The following is a 14664-nucleotide window of genomic DNA, read 5'->3' on the forward strand; positions in this document are numbered from 1 at the left end:
TAAAAAGAAGTGTACACAAAGCTATCTTGATTGTTTGAAAATGCAGTGACCATAACCTCCATCTTGCTCTAAATCAATGATAATTCCCCATCTGAAATTGTTTATGTTGCCCTTTTCTCTATACCCTGATAAACAAACTTATGGTGCACAGATCAGCTCAGTTCACACTTAATGCTAAGCCAAACCATACGTTCATTTGATTACGCAAGTGTGTGGGCTCCTGGAGGAGCCTGTGTCTGTTTTACTCCATCTCTGCTTGTGATACTATTGCACTGCACTAAGCCATGATTTGGCTTAGTGCAGGGCTATCTTAAGCATATGTGGTGCCGGGGTGCAAAGATCTGCCCCCCCCCGGTTGCCCAGTCCCAGGCACGCAGGAGGGCAGAGCTGCCCGCCCACCTCAGTGTCTTGCTGGCTCGGTCGCCCCCGAATTCGCGGCACAGAGCTGCCCGTAGCAGAAGAGCCCGCTGCAGTGCTCCGACCAATGGGTGGGCTCTTCCCCGGACTCAACTCTCGGGTCCCGGACTCTCGGCCTGGAACCCCTGAGAGCCTGACGCCTGGGTGCCCCACACCCCTAGCGCCTATGGGTAAGACAGCCCTGGCTTAGTGTGCTGTCTGGCTTGGGTTCATGATTTGACTTCTCCAGACAAACCATGAGTCTGGATTTGGGCAACACGCTAAGCAAAACTATGGCTTAGTTCACAGCAGTGCAGCAGCAGTAAGACCAGAGAAGTAAAGCAGATGTGATCTCCATTCCAAGGATGTGTACCCTCACGTTTGCGGTAAGCCAAGGTTTAGCATTATGTGCAAACCAAGTCAAAAGTACTCCTGGATTCAGTGTCATCTATGGATCCTCAGGTGGTATTAGTGGCGAGGTATGCTTTTTACCAGCTTTGACTGGTTTGCCAGCTGTGGCCTTGTCAAGAGAAAGCAGACCTCACGTCAGTGACACGTGTTAATTATATTCATGTGTTAGATGATTGTAATGTGTTCTATGTGGAGCTGCTCTTAATGACACCCAAAAAACTTCAGTTGGCGAAGAACGCAGCAGCTAAAACACTTATACAAGTTATTTATTTTGATCATATTATGCCTGTTCTGTACCAGTCACATCAGCCGTCTTTCCATTTCTGGGTCCAATATAGGGTGTTCGTACTAACATTGAATTTTCTGAGCTTGAAGAACAGTATCCGTGGCCTTTCTCTCGAGCCACCAGTAAGGGCTGCCTGATCAGTACCAGCAGAATACTCTTAGGGAAATGTGTTGACTTTGAGGAGACTGCTTTGGACACTTGTTCATTCAACATAGAATTGGGGTAATTTTATGGGACTTTAAACATTTGTTGTATCTGCTGCTGCTAATTTGAAATTTTAATACTTTGCTGGTTGTCATATATAGCTGCATAATCATATAAGATGAATTTTAAAGAAATCTGTTCAATAAAAGAAATACAGTAACCCCAAATGTAAACCACAGAGAACGTTTGTTAGTGGATGGTATATACTGTAAATAAGGAAAGAATTGAGTATAGTGAGAAAAAAAGAGTGTTCTAACCAGCATCTATTGACCACAAGGGAAAAATTATATTCTCACCCACCAGCTTGCTGTACATGGGATACAGCATTCTGATTTGGGGGGATTGTGTGAGGGCAGAGGAGCTATTATAATCCTCCCTGCCCCATCTTCCAGAATCTAATTCAAGCCCTTGTTATAGTCTCAGAAAATTCTCTCCTTATGCTTTTGTTGCTCCGAACACTTGAGGTACTTGATGCCACAGTCTGCTTCCCTGAACACCTCTCATTAAAAACATGCATATTCAGGCAGAACCCTGGTCCTGTACCATGGGGGGAAAGCCCCATTTGTTTTAGAACCCACTCTTTGCAACTTCTCTTACAAGGCATGCATACCATCAAGATGAATGATGAATTGCCACAGCATCAGACCCTACGTGCATGTATTAGCCTCCTGACACAATAGCCACTAACACAGACAAGCATATTAAACATATGGCTGTATGGAAGATATTACCGGAGTCCTTATAGAGGAAACATTGTGGTTGCCATGATTTCCTGTCAGAAAAGGAACTAAGACCAGATTATATTGTCCCTTACTATTGCCCTTACATAGGTCCATCTAAAATAGACACATGTGCCTGTGATAGCCTGAGGCTTGGCAAGCTTCCTGTTTGTTTGTTTTTTAAAAAATCAATGTGTCCCTCATACTGCATGAAAATTGTAGATGACATTCTGCCTCTGCTTTAACTGAGTAACAGTAAACTTTCCTACAAATAATTCTCACTTTGAAGCTGCCATAGTTCAGGTTCACAGATTACAGGTTTTGGTAGAACCATGTGCCTGTCCTTTAAGAGTACTTCCCTTTTCTGAGTTAAGAAGCCAGATGCAAAGGGGGCAGCCTCTTGCGACAAACAGAAGCTAGGTGGACACCTTAACCTACCTTGTAAATCAAGCTGGGGAATGCGCGGCCCTTCAGATGTTCTTGAACATCATCCCTGACCGTTGGCTATCTTGGATGGGAGTTGGGAGGGTCACAGGTTCCCCACTCCAAGTATAAATGTTGTTGTTGTTGTTTAGTCGTTTAGTCGTGTCCGATTTTTCGTGACCCCATGGACCAGAGCACGCCAGGCACTTCTGTCCTCCACTGCCTCCCAAAGTTTGGTCACTCATGCTGGTAGCTTCGAGTACACCATCCAACCATCTCGTCCTCTGTCGTCCCCTTCTCCTTGTGCCCTCCATCTTTCCCAACATCAGGGTCTTTTCCAGGGAGTCTTCTCTTCTCATGAGGTGGCCAAAGTACTGGAGCCTCAGCTTCACGATCTGTCCTTCCAGTGAGCACTCAGGGCTGATTTCCTTAAGAATGGACACATTTGATCTTCTTGCAGTCCATGGGACTCTCAAGAGTCTCCTCCAGCACCATAATTCAAAAGCATCAATTCTTCGGTGATCAGCCTTCTATATGGTCCAGCTCTCACTTCCATACATCACTACTGGGAAAACCATAGCTTTTACTATACGGACCTTTGTTGCCAAGGTGATGACTCTACTTTTTAAGATGCTGTCTAGGTTTGTCATTGCTTTTCTCCCAAGAAGCAGGCGTCTTTTAATTTCGTGACTGCTGTCACCATCTGCAGTGATCATGGAGCCCAAGAAAGTAAAATCTCTTACTGCCTCCATTTCTTCCCCTTCTATTTGCCAGGAGGTGATGGGACCAGTGGCCATGATCTTCGTTTTTCTGATGTTGAGCTTCAGACCATATTTTGTGCTCTCCTCTTTCACCCTCAATAAAAGATTCTTTAATTCCTCCTCACTTTCTGCCATCAAGGTTGTGTCATCTGCATATCTGAGGTTGTTGATATTTCTTCCGGCAATCTTAATTCCGGCTTCGGATTCATCCAGCCCCGCCTTTCGCATGATGAATTCTGCATATAAGTTAAATAAGCAGGGAGACAATATACAGCCTTGCCGTACTCCTTTCCCAATTTTGAACCAATCAGTTGTTCCATACCCAGTTCTAACTGTAGCTTCTTGTCCCACATAGAGATTTCTCAGGAGACAGATGAGGTGATCAGGCACTCCCATTTCTTTAAGAACTTGCCACAGTTTGCTGTGGTCGACACAGTCAAAGGCTTTTGCATAGTCAATGAAGCAGAAGTAATGTCTTTCTGGAACTCACTAGCTTTCTCCATAATCCAGCGCATGTTTGCAATTTGGTCTCTGGTTCCTCTGCCTCTTTTAATCCAGCTAGCACTTCTGGGAGTTCTCGGTCCACATACTGCTTGAGCCTTCCTTGTAGAATTTTAAACATAACCTTGCTAGCGTGTGAAATCAGTGCAATTGTGCGGTAGTTGGAGCATTCTTTAGCACTGCCCTTCTTTGGGATTGGGATGTAGACTGATCTTCTCCAATCCTCTGGCCACTGCTGAGTTTTCCAAACTTGCTGGCATATTGAGTGTAGCACCTTAACAGCATCATATTTTAAAATTTCATATAGTTGAGCTGGAATACCATCACTTCCACTGGCCTTGTTATTTGCAGTGCTTTCTAAGGCCCATTTGACTTCACTCTCCAGGATGTCTGGCTCAAGGTCAGCAACCACACTACCTGGGGTGTATGAGACATCCATATATTTCTGGTATAATTCCTCTGTGTATTCTTGCCACCTCTTCTTGATGTCTTCTGCTTCTGTTAGGTCCTTGCCACTTTTGTCCTTTATTATGGTAATTTTTGTACGAAATGTTCCTTTCATATCTCCAATTTTCTTGAACAGTTCTCTAGTTCTTCCCATTCTGTTGTTTTCCTCTATTTCTTTGCATTGCTCGTTTAAGAAGGCCTTCTTGTCTCTCCTTGCTATTTTTTGGAAATCTGCATTCAATTTCCTGTATCTTTCACTATCTCCCTCGCATTTTGCTTGCCTTCTCTCCCCCGCTGTTTGTAAGGCCTCATTGGACAGCCACTTTGCTTTCTTGCATTTCTTTTTCATTGGGATGGTTTTCGTTGCTGCCTCCTGTATAATGTTGTGAGCCTCCATCCATAGTTCTTCAGGCACTCTGTCCAGCAAATCTAAATCCTTAAACCTGTTCCTCACTTCCACTGTGTATTCATAAGGGATTTGGTTTAGATTGTATCTTACCGGCCAAGTGGTTTTTCCTACTTTCTTCAGTTTAAGCTTGAATTTTGCTATAAGAAGCTGATGATCTGAGCCACAGTCAGCTCCAGGTCTTGTTTTTGCTGACTGTATAGAGCTTCTCCATCTTTGGCTGCAGAGAAGATAATCAATCTGATTTCGATGTTGCCCATCTGGTGATGTCCACGTGTAGAGTCGTCTCTTGTGTTGTTGGAAAAGCGTGTTTGTGATGACCAGCTTGTTCTCTTGACAGAACTCTATTAGCTTTGTCCTGCTTCGTTTTGATCTCCAAGGCCAAACTTGCCAGTTGTTCCTTTTAGCTCTTGATTCCCTACTTTAGCATTCCAATCCCCTATAATGAGAAGAACATCCTTCTTTGGTGTCACTTCTATAAGGTCTTGTAAGTCTTCATAGAACTAGTCAATTTCAGTTTCTTCAGCACCAGTAGTTGGTGCATAAACTTGGATTACTTTGATGTTAAAAGGTCTGCCTTGGATTCGTATCGAGATCATTCTATCATTTTTGAGATTGCATCCCAGTACAGCTTTCGCCACTCTTTTGTTTCGCCCATTCCCGTCCATTTTAGTTCACTGATGCCCAGGATGTCAATATTTATTCTTGCCATCTCATTTTTGACCACATCCAACTTACCCAGGTTCATGGTTCTTACATTCCAGGTTCCTATGCAATATTTTTCTTTACAGTATTGGACTTTTGGTTTTGGCCCAGCCGCTTCATCAGCTCTGGATCTACTTGTACTTGTCCTCCGCTCTTCCCCAGTAGCATGTTGGACACCTTCCGACCTGAGGGGCTCATCTTCCAGCGTCATAACTTTTATATGCCTGTTGTCTTTGTCCATGGAGTTTTCTTGGCAGGGATACTGGAGTGGCTTGCCGGTTCCTCCTCCAGGTGGATCACGTTTGGTCAAAACTCTCCACTATGACCTGTTCATCTTGGGTGCCCTGCTCGGCAAATGTTGCATTTGGTTAAGGCCACTTGCTAATTCCTTCCAGTTTTGATTATCATAAAACATCAGACATACATCAATAACGGTGTCAGGATTGAATTTCCCAGATTTGCAGATCAAATGAAAACAAAACAGATTTTAATTTCATTTTTAAATTGTTTTCTCCTGCTCTCCTTACCACAGTAACACCAACTGTGGTAATATGGGGGAATCCCAACATGTTAGCATCAATTGTGAAAACACCCTTGCTTATAATTAGGCCAGAGGAATAAACACTACGTACTTGACTACTTCTGAAGTCAGATGTAACATACTAAGGGTAATAGTTTGTGTTATGGGCAGACCAACCACCAAATCAAATGCTGGATTGGTGAGTTGCTTCCTGTATCAGTGAGGCGAGTGGTCCTTCCAATTCCCACATCTAGTTCTGCCTCAGCCCAGTAATTTATGGTTACAAACAATGAACACCTATCCAAAAACCCTAAATATTCAGAACAAACATATTTAACACCATTTTATAAGCCAGAGGCAAAGCACAGCTGTATGCTCATGATAATTTTTTTTTTACAATTATATATACATATCTCTAGGGAATTCAGGTGCTATTTGAAATCCGAGGCGAGTGAGAGAAACCAAGATTGCCAGCCGTTTCCTGGTGTCAGTGCCAGATTCACTTCTGGGAAACCAGTGAAAGAGTGGTGGTGGTTTTCTCCCTATAGTCTATGATTTACCGTATGTGTTTGAGAAACATTGACTAATATCTTCCTCAAGACACTCCTTAAAATCAGAAGTGCTGTTCCTTGTTAAGCTGCTTCAATGGCTGTGACAGCTGCTCTTTTATTCATTACTGCAAAAGATAAAAGTAGGAGAGGAGATTTGACTGTGTGGGAGGAAATGCAAATTTTCTGTTTAAAAGACAGATTGGTGTCAGGTGAAAGAGACCAAGAGCAAAATATATTAACCTGTATTTCTGCTCACCAGACCAGGAATAACCATCACCTCTAAAAGCATACATATGAGCCCATTTTTCTATGAGAATGTATGCTTTCTAAACCATCCCTGGCAAATTACTCATTAAGCATGGCCCTTAATATTGTCCTCCACATCAACCAGTTCAGGAATCTCAAAATGTGTATGCAGGTCCAGTTAGTTTGTATCTAGCTTTTAGAATGGAATGGAGCAAAATTCATTTCAGAATAGTCAGAATTCATTTCAGAATAGTCATATATGGATTGGGGTCCTTTGGTACCTATGCTGAAGCATTGTTCTTCTGCAGTCAGCTCGAATCAAAATGATAAGTGTGGTACCACACAGTATTTGATATAGTATTACATTCCATATTACAATCCCACAATTGAGATGTGAAATTCTGGTCAAACTGTGCTGAGAATTGTAGACTTCCGTTAGTGAAGGCTCCCCTATTTGTTGTGCTTTAAAAAAGCTCCTGCTTCTCCCAACATTATTGAAAGCTCCTTTTTAATTTAGCATTTCCTAAGGTGGGACGCAGGTGGCGCTGTGGGTTAAAGCCTCAGCGCCTAGGACTTGCCGATCGAAAGGTCGGCGGTTCGAATCCCTGCGGCGGGGTGCGCTCCCGCTGCTCGGTCCCAGCGCCTGCCAACCTAGCAGTTCGAAAGCACCTCCGGGTGCAAGTAGATAAATAGGGACCGCTTACCAGCGGGAAGGTAAACGGCGTTTCCGTGTGCGGCTCTGGCTCGCCAAATGCAGCTTTGTCACGCTGGCCACGTGACCCGGAAGTGTCTCCGGACAGCGCTGGCCCCTGGCCTCTTAAGTGAGATGGGCGCACAACCCCAGAGTCTGGCAAGACTGGCCCGTACGGGCAGGGGTACCTTTACCTTTACCTTTTAAGGTGGTTTCCTCCTACCCACTTGCATTTGACCTGCAAATGATTCATTTCCCAAACTCAAATCACACTGTTTCCCAGTTGTTGGTTTTTTTTTGGGGGGGGGGATTAGGGAGTTAAGCACAATTGCAGAAACTTAAAAATTATTTTAATTTTTTTATTTTCAAAAGAAATGTGATGAATGCAGGAGAGCATTAAGAAGGAGCAACAGATGCAGGAAAGAAAGTAGCAAGAAAAGAGGAGGCAATGATTAAAAGGTGTACAGAGGAAGGTGGTTCAAATAGCAAAGGGGCTATTATAGTCTATATTGCCACCACCGCTACCCTAGCTTAATTTGCAAGTCTGCTGAAAATAAGTCCCTCGAATCCAAAAGGAAATACCATTTGTGCAGCCACTGTGGCTGCTTCTAGAGTCAGTACTGGTGGCATCAAAGCCAGAGCTATAGATGGCACACTGGATCCTGCATTGCATTGGTGGATATACCGGTACTCAGTTAAAAGTATTGCAGGTAGTTTGATCTTAGTAGATATGCATGAAATATAGCAAAGAAAATACAATTGTGTGTGTGTGTGTGTGTACTTCTATATTTGCATAAAAACTGATTTTGGATTTTTTTAATCCCAGGTGTTGAAAAGCTATGGGGGATGCACAACACAGGACATGGAATAACAATGCAACCAGCAAACACAAGGAAAAACAAATCAGAAAGCTGAGTCAACACCCATCACAACACCGGTTGCCTCATGGACCATTCTTCTGCCAATATACCCAGGTTAGGCTGATGCTGCAATTTTGTTTAAATCAGAATAATTGCCACAAACCTGGTCTTTAGAAAGATGGGTAGACAACTTGACTAATCAATTGGCAGTGACATATTGATTTTTATCTTTCGCTAAATTACATTTGTCTCTAAACAGTGTACATGAAACTCAATGCAATGAGAATAAGATTGAGTTAAAACCATGACAGAATTCAGTTAAAATACCGGCTGGAATAAACAGTAGACACCAGAAGTTCAAGAGGAAGTGGGATGTTATATTGAATGTACAGCTAAAGGCAATACTGAATGCACGGCTCCTGCTGCATACGAGCTGTGCATGCCAGCCATGGATAATACAAAATAACTAAATAAACAAATGTCACCTCCAGCCTATATTAACTGGGTTTTTATAGGAATGTAGAAACAACTTAAAATGCCCACCGTTTTAATCCCAGGTGTTGTAAATTAGCACCACTAATAAGAACATGTGAATCATGCACTTTGGGGTGGGGTAAGAGAGAAATGAAAATGTAGTTGCCGTATTATTTGTTTTTGGCTAGATGCTGAAGTTAGATTATTATTTTTCTTAAAGTTACTGATTCACCTATACAAGCTTGCATACTGTATATCAAGCACACTCTGGGGTGCTTGCCTCTCAGGTCCCTCATGACAGATACCCATCTACAGCCCTCATTTTGAAATTTATATTACCCTACTTGGAAATAATAATAATCCCTTCAGACATCTGTCCTGACGTTAGCTAGATGCAACACCCAAAATCCTTTGATAAGGATTTCTAAGCGGCTTAATTTTTTAACACCTGATGGAACAGAGACATATTATACAGAGCATAGGTACTTCCGCATTTTAGGAAAATACAGCCATCTTGTGGCCAAAATTAAAGTTCTGATTCAGTGGCATAGAACATGTTTTCCAGGAGAAAGCTGCAGGGGGGGGGGAATGCAAAATGGCTTGGGCGCATGCCTAGAAAGCACAGGAGAAGTGTGGACAAGCCCTGTTTTTGCCTGCTAGAACGTATCCTTGAAATGGATGTTGAGGTTATGGCAGATAGCACAATGGGAATGTTGACCCAGCATGCAGCAACTGCAGCAAAAAGAGGAATTGTTGGGGACTATTGGGAAAGGGCTTGAAAACAAAGCTGTTGCTATCACAAATCTATGGTGCAAACCACAGCTGGAATACAGTGTACAGCTCTGGTTGCAGTATCTAAAAAAGGGTACTATAGAACTGGAAAGGGGGCAAAAAGGGGCAGCTGAAATTTTTAGGGACCCAGAGTGCCTTCCAGTTGTGAAAAAACTAAAGGAAGGACAGACCTCTTTTTTAAAAACCAGACAACTGCAGATGACTTCATTTGCAGGAGGCAGCCTCAATTCTGCTCGCATTCATTAAAGTATGTATGTAATACTTGTTGTTCAACTGTTGCCAGCCTGACAAGGAAATATTTATCTTCAACTATCTGTGCAAGGATGGGATGCGGGTGGCGCTGTGGGTTAAACCACAGAGCCTAGGACTTGCCGATCAGAAGGCTGGCAGTTCGAATCCCCGTGATGGGGTGAGCTCCCGTTGTTCGGTCCCTACTCCTGCCAACCTAGCAGTTCGAAAGCATGTCAAAGTGCAAGTAGATAAATAGGTACCGCTCTAGCGGGAAGGTCAACGGCGTTTCCATGCGCTGCTCTGGTTTGTCAGAAGTGGCTTAGTCATGCTGGCCACATGACCTGGAAGCTGTACGCTGGCTCCCTCGGCCAATAAAGTGAGATGAGCGTCGCAACCCCAGAGTCAGTCCCGACTGGACCTAATGGTCAGGGGTCCCTTTACCTTTATCTTATCTACCACAAACAGCTAAGACAGCATACAAATGTAATAAACAAATAAAAAAAATTAACAGAGAAACTAGCACAACTTCTTTCAAAGTCTCGTTTCCTACTACAGAATCCCATTACAGATAGGAAAACCAAAGCCTCAAAGCGGCCTGGGAGATGACATCCAGACTATAAACCCCAATCAAAATCCTATAACGATATAAATGTAATAGGGATTGGGGCGGACTCCTGTCTTTCCTGTCAGTGGCCCATGTCCGGTTATTATTAATTAAATTAAAACATTATAACAATAATGATTATGATATCCCTAGTGCAGTTGGTTAGAGCCTCATGTTGATAACACCAAGGTCGCAGGTTTGATTCCCATAAGGGGCAGCCGCAGACCCTCCAAATATCCCTATTTTTCAGGGACAGTCCCGGATTTACAGAAGCTGTCCTGGTTTCTGACTTGATCCCGGAATGTCCAGCTTTTCCTTAGGATGTCCCTTTTTTCATTGCAGAAATGTCCCTATTTTATTCGAAGAAATGTTGGGAGGGTGTGGAGTTATGCGACCCCCTTAAGTCAAGGAGAAAAATAACTATACAGCCTTTAGAAGACATCTGAAAGCAGCTCTGTATAGGGAAGCTTTTTAATGTTCAATGTTTTATTTTTGTATATGCTAGAAGCCAACCAGAGTGGTTAGGGCAACCCAGTCAGATGGGCATGGTATAAATGATAAAATTATCATTATCATCATGAAATAGGAGGCCCCTATTTGCATTGCACAGTAGGCACCAGCATATTCCTGTATTGCAGGGGGTGGGACTAGAAGATCTTCAGGGTACCTTCCATCTCTATGTCTCCATGATAATGTATTTATTATCATTACCATTCCCCGCCCCGTTTCTTCGTGCTGAGAGAGGCTGTCTGGAAGCAGCAAATAATAATTTCTTCACGCGTTACTTAACCCATTTCTTCATGCAGAAAATAACTCTTATTATTATTATTGCATTCCTCGCCCCGTTTCTTCATGCAGAAAATAACTCTTATTATTATAGTGTTTTTTGCCTGTTTCTTCATGCAGCAAACAACTTCTCCTCCTCCTCTTCTATCGTTCCTCCTCCCGTTTCTTCATGCAGCAAATAATAACAGCAAGTATTATTATTATTATTACGTTCCTCGCTTCGTTTCTTCATGCAACAAATAACTATTATTATTATTATTATTATTATTATTATTATTATTATTATTATTATTTTGTTCCCTGTTTCTTCGTGTTCTGAGAGAGGCCGTCGGGGGGCAGCAAATAATAATAACAGCAACTATTATTATTATTTAGTTTGTTCCCCACCCCGTTTCTTCGTGTTCTATGAGAGGCCGTCTAGGAGCAGCAAATTAATTAATAATAATAATAATAATAATAATAATAATAATTTGTTTTCCGCCCCTAGGAGCAGTAAATAAATAAATGAATAAATAAAGTAAGTAAGTAAGTAAGTGTGTGTATATATAATAAATAAATAAATATGGCAGATGAAAGTTATGGACTATATGGAATTGGCGGAAATGACCGGCAGAATCCGAGACCAGGGAGAAGAGTTGGTGGAAGAAGATTGGAAGAAATTTAAAGACTATCTACATAAACACTGCAAAATTAATGAATGTTAGAATGATGTTGGCATGACGTTAAGTGGTTCTAGCAGCAATGTTATAAAGGAGTATGTAAAAATGGATTGTTATCAGATGAGAATGTAAAGATATAATACATCAAGGTAGAGGAATAAGATAAAAACAAGGAGGGAAAGGATTTGCTGATTTAACTAACTGAACTGGAATACAAAAAAGGGAGGTGTGAGGAGGTCAGGGAAACAAGTAAACGAAAGATAAGATACGAAAAGATTGGTTTGGTTTTAATTGTTTTTCGTTTTTTCTGCATTTTGTAATTTTTTTCCTTTTTTTCTCTTTTCTTATTTTGCAACTTTTTTGTAATCTTTCTTGAAACTTTAATAAATATCTTTAAAATAAATAAATAATAAATAAATAAATAAATAATTGATTGATTGTTCCCCCCCCCCTCCGAGAGATGCCGTCTGGGAGCGGGAAGAGCCTGGCTTCCCGATGAGGCCGCCGCGGGAGGGCCAGCAGCGTCCAAGCAAGCGCCGGCCTCCGACTCCGCCGGCTCCTCCTTTTCCCTCCCCGCCAGGATGTGAGCTCAGCGGCCGCGCCGCCTCCTTCCTCTTGTGTAATGCTTACCGGTTTCCCGTGCGGCGGCGGCGGCGGCGGCCGAGGAGCCGAGAGCGCTGGGGGCAAGCGCGGCCCTGGCCTCCCCCCCCCCTCCCCGGCGGGGCTAGCTGAGGAGAGGCGGTGAGTCGCGGCGGGAAGGCTCGCGCTCTCTCCCTCACGCCTCGCCTCAGGCGGCGGGAAAGCGCCTGAGGTAAAAGGGCGCAAGGAGGACCCACACGCCGCCCCTGTTGGGAGGAGGGACTTCGCTTTTGAGGGGTCCCCAGCGCTATGGCGGGCCCCCTTTTATTGGGGGACCCTTCGTGAAGCCCTCCCTTTCTCTCCCCCCAATACTGCAAAGGGATGTCAAGGAGCAGGAAGTGGTGTTTTCTGAGGGAGGGAGAACGGACGGACGGACTGACTGACGGGCTCATTCATGGCCGACCGCTGGGCATGGCAAATAGAAATGTTGACCAGCGTGATGGTGCCTTGGCTTCGTCTCCTTGAATCTGAGGCGCCACAGAGCGGGGTTTCCCAAACTTGGGTCGCCAGCTGTGTTTTTAGGACTACAACTCCCATCATCCCTGGACTACTGTCCTGCTAGCTAAGGATGATGGGAGTTGTAGTCCAAGAAGTTTGGGAAACTGCTCCAGAAGAGAGAGAGAGAGAGAGAGAGAGAGAGTGTGTGTGTGTGTGTGTGTGTGTGTGTGTGTGTGTGTGTATATATATATGTGTGTGTGTGTGTGTGTGAGAGAGAGAGAGAGTGTGTGTGTGTGTACAGTGCTTTCCCCCCCTAAAAAGATGTTTAAAGCTACTCTCATTTTGACTCGAGAAAATCACCATTTCATACTTCAGATTGGGAAAAATAAATAAATGGACAAAAGTACTGCACAAAGATTCACAAAATGTTTAGGGGTATGCGTCCCCCCAGAAAAAAGCACTGTGTGTGTGTGTGTGTGTGTGTGTGTGTGTGTGTACACAAACACAGGATGAGTCCTTGTGGGTACAGAGTACACATGTTCCATGGTGCCTCTTTTAAAAGACTCACCCTGTATATGTGTGTATAATAAAATGTGTGTGTGTGTGTAATAAAATCTTCAAAGATGAATCTTAGAAGGAAACTGAGGGAAGAGGTGTAAAGTTACTTACTTTACTTTATCAAACCTTTATTAGGCATTATGGAAATAAAACCTTAAAAGAGAAAATAACATATAAAAGCCTTGAAATATATATAAAAAGGCAGCAGTTTGCTAAGTACATATATATATATACATATAGAGTCAGTGGTTTTCCTTGTTAACCTGCTCCTTGGAGGACTGCTGCCAAAAACTCGGCTACCCCCGCCGTTACCCTTTGGTCAACGTCGGATAGGTAGAATCCCACACATTCACCTTGCTGCGGTTCCAGACCACCCAAGAGAGGGGACAGCACGCGTTGACGGAGCGTACTGTACAATGGGCAATGAAGGAGAATATGCTCTACAGTGTCCGGGACATTCATAGAGCATCTGCAGAGTCTCTTGTTTCTAGGAATGTTTTGATATCTTCCCCTGACAAATGCTGAGGGAAAAACATTCAAGCGGGCCAGCATAAAAGCCCTACGTTGGGCTGGGATTATTAGTTTAGTGACGTAATTGGCTCTGCTATCTAAGATATTTAATTCATAGAATATGGGGGAGCAAATTTTGTTTACAGCTGCCATAATATTTTGTCTCTCGACATCCTTTAGTCTAGTTAGGATATTATGGGAAATATATTGCTCATTAGAATTGTACAGGGACTCCAGCTCGACGCCTAAAGATTCAATCTTTTTTTCGAGGTGCTGATACCATCTTGATTTATAGGAGTCTTTGAGCAAATCAGCGAGCAGACTTGATGGAGGGCAGCGGAAGTGGCAGCGTAACCAATACTTTATTGAGGTGGACCATGCCCAATATTCCATTGTGTGTATGCCTATTTCTGCACACATTGTTTCATATTTGATCATAGCTGGGAGTCCAAGAATACGTCTCAGAAAGCTAGAGTGAATCTTTTTTAAATCATTGTTATATGCTTGGACCCATAGCGGGATTCCATAGAATATCTGGGTGTAAAGTTAAAAGGCGGGAGAGGTGCGAAATGCTGTGGTAGAAAATGGCCATGGCTTGCCATGGGAATGTTTCTAGGAGGCTGCTTGGGAAAGTGGTGCATTTGCACAGCCTGGTCCTTCCAAATATTTTTAGACTGACTACAATTCGCATCAGCCCCAGTGAGCATGGCCCCATGGTCAGGCCTGATGGGAGTTGTAGTCCAGCAGCGTCTTGGCGGGCACCGGTTCGGAAAAGGCTGCCCTATTAAATATTCTGTGTTAAGGGAAGTGGGAGCCTTTGGGTTATTAAATGCTGTGATCTCAGAC

The 14664-nt window shown here is 43.3% G+C and overlaps 1 protein-coding gene across 2 annotated transcripts in view; it reads left to right on the forward strand.

Moving 5' to 3' along the window:
* Window positions 1–12292: 12292 nt before the first annotated feature.
* Window positions 12293–14664, forward strand: part of PIK3R4 (phosphoinositide-3-kinase regulatory subunit 4) — a 31142-nt gene continuing 28770 nt past the window's right edge. Inside the window, exon 1 of one of the 2 annotated variants that reach the window (XM_081882913.1) lies at window positions 12293–12414. The gene's annotated coding sequence lies outside the window, so the exon portion shown is untranslated. Of the gene's footprint in view, window positions 12485–14664 lie in introns of both variants that reach the window. The other variant, XM_081882912.1, reaches the window with a different exon arrangement.

This window comes from Podarcis melisellensis, assembly GCF_964234715.1.
Source record: "Podarcis melisellensis genome assembly, chromosome: 12".
Lineage (NCBI taxonomy): Eukaryota > Metazoa > Chordata > Lepidosauria > Squamata > Lacertidae > Podarcis > Podarcis melisellensis.